This window comes from Phoca vitulina, unplaced genomic scaffold, assembly GCF_004348235.1.
Source record: "Phoca vitulina isolate PV1807 unplaced genomic scaffold, GSC_HSeal_1.0 scaffold56, whole genome shotgun sequence".
Lineage (NCBI taxonomy): Eukaryota > Metazoa > Chordata > Mammalia > Carnivora > Phocidae > Phoca > Phoca vitulina.
In genome coordinates this window covers 757,446-759,927 of record NW_022589759.1, presented here as the reverse complement: position 1 = coordinate 759,927, position 2,482 = coordinate 757,446, and positions in this window count along the sequence as shown.

The window sequence follows — 2,482 nt, the reverse complement described above, 5'->3', positions numbered from 1 at the left end:
GACCCTACGTGGGCAGCCTGCAGGGCAAACAGGCCCAGCCACGTGGTCTGCGGGCTGAGGGCCCTCCTGTTCCAAAAGGATGTGGTGTCTCAAGACCTCAACACTGGAGCGTTGACCACGTGCAGGACCCCGGGGGCCAGCCCCCAGCCCCCAGGAGGAGCTCAGGCCGCCACTCACTCCCAGGCCAGGCTGGGAAGGTCTGCTGTGCGGCCCGGTCCCGGCATTCTCAAACTGGGTTCGCTAGAGAACCAGGCTTCTGGGGGCCTCTCAGAGGCTGCCTTCAGGACGGCAGAGCAAAACCCCCAACCCCTGCGCCCACTCACAGCAGCTCCAGCTGCCCAGGCTACATAACCCTGGTGACTAGTCTTTGGGGTAAGTGAATGTTGACCTTCCAGGTAAAAACATTTCTTTTGGAGGAAGGATGGTTCAGAGATGTATGTACTAAAAATGTAAACTATGGATTTCATCCAATCCTGTATTTCAACATAAGGGAAACTAAGGCCCCAAGAGCAGGTGTGAGCTCCTGGGATGCCCCCTGCCTGGTCACTGGTTGCTGGTCACCCCTCGGTCGCTCAGAGCCTGGCTGGATGGGCTTGGAGCTGGTCCCCCAAGTCAGGGTTTTGTGGGGACGTCCCTGCTGGTCTGAACTTCTTCAGGAATTACCCTACAGCTCACAGCCCCAGCTCCTGATGTGGGGAGCCCCTCACCCTGCTCGCCCCCCGCGGCACCCACACAACCACGTGGGTGACCACTGACAGGTGTCCTTTTCGCAGGCCTGTGTCGCTGCATCTCGAGGCACTTGTGTCTATAGGATCACCTGGGTGGGGAAGAGGTGGGTGATGAGAGGCCAGCTCATCCCTCACCCCTGGCCACTGTCCCCATATCTCCAGCCAAGAACAAGGAGTAGTGACTGGGAAGGAGGGGTGCAGCAGGTGCAGACCAAGGAGGGAGGTGGGGTGGGGGGACGGGAAGTCGCACCTTACCCAAAGAGAATCAGATTTTAAAATCCGATCATTGGGCACCTGGGTGGCTCAGTCGTTAAGCGTCTGCCTTCAGCTCAGGTCATGGTCCCAGGGTCCTGGGATTGAGCCCCGCATCGGGCTCCCCGCTGAGCAGGGAGCTTCTCCCTTTCCCTCTGCTGCTACTCCCCCTGCTCGTGCTCTCTCCCTCCCTCCCTCTTTCTCTCTCTCTCCCTCGCAAAAAATAAATAATCTTTTTAAAAAATGTGATCATTGTGCTGGTCAAAAGAATTACCTCTATAGCTGGGTTTGGCCGGACGTGCAGCTCAGGCCTGACCCTGCTGTCTGTGGAGGGAGCCTCCGTTGCGGGTGCACGTGGGCACCCCACCCACCTTATCACCAGCACCGGCAAATACCTGCAGGGCAGCGTGAGACACCTACCCGGAGCTCAGGACAGACCTGCCCTGGGGGCAGAATTTTGTCTGGTTTTCGGGAGGAGGGTGTCCCCATGATCCCTGTGGCTAAAATAAGATGAGGGGTTGGGGAGGGGACAGCCCCTGGGGGAGCCCTGGGGATGAACAGACCATGCCAGTGAAGGTGCCGCCGCGCCAGGCCCTGGAGCTGTCACCACCACGGACGCTGTGTGTGTCCAGTGCCAGAGCTCCTGGCAGGGCTGTGTGTGGCCAAGCAACGGGCAGATATGGGGCACGCAGCCTGGGCCCTGAGCACAGGCACTCAGCACTGCCCCACACCTGTGGCTCTGGTTTGCCAGAGGACCTGGGCCTCACTGTGTCAGCCCTGCCCCTCATCTCCCCACCCAGAGCTAGAGGCCCAAGCCGGGTCTGCCAGGACACCACCCACGGGAATCGCCAGCCGCCAGACAGCCCAAAGTGCCAGCCAGTCATGGGCGATCACTGCGTGATCACGGAGAGGGGTCCAGGTGGTCCTAGTGCCAACGCTGAGCTCACGCAGAGCCTCTCGGCCCTGGCTGCTGCACTTGAGTCGCCCTGGGGAACCTGGAGAAGTCCTGATGCCCAGGCCCCAGCCACACCAGCCCTGCCAGCACACTTGTTGTTGGCAAGCTCATAGGGAATGACTCAGGAGAAGGTCAGGGAAGGGATGTGAACAGAGGCTAGCTCTAGTCACTCCCAGCTCCACCACCTACTGACCTTCAGGCCTTGGCAGGACCCTGTGCTCGCTAATTTAGTTTTCCCCTCTGTAAAGTAGGTGTCTCCTAAGTCCCTGAGATGAAACGAGGAGACATTATGCCCATGCCTGGCAAGAGAGGGTACCAACCCAATGTGCACTGTCATATTATGGGCATAGGTTAGCACTTTAATCCTCACAGGCCTCTGGGAGCCAAGGTATTGTTACCTCCACTTATAGGAGAGGAAGCTGAGGCACTGAGAGGTTCAGCAGTTCACCTAAGGCCATGCAGCTAGTGTGGAAGAGAGCTGACAGCCAATTGATACAACAGTGGTGATGATGGTGACGGTGGTGATGGTGATGACAGTGATCATGGT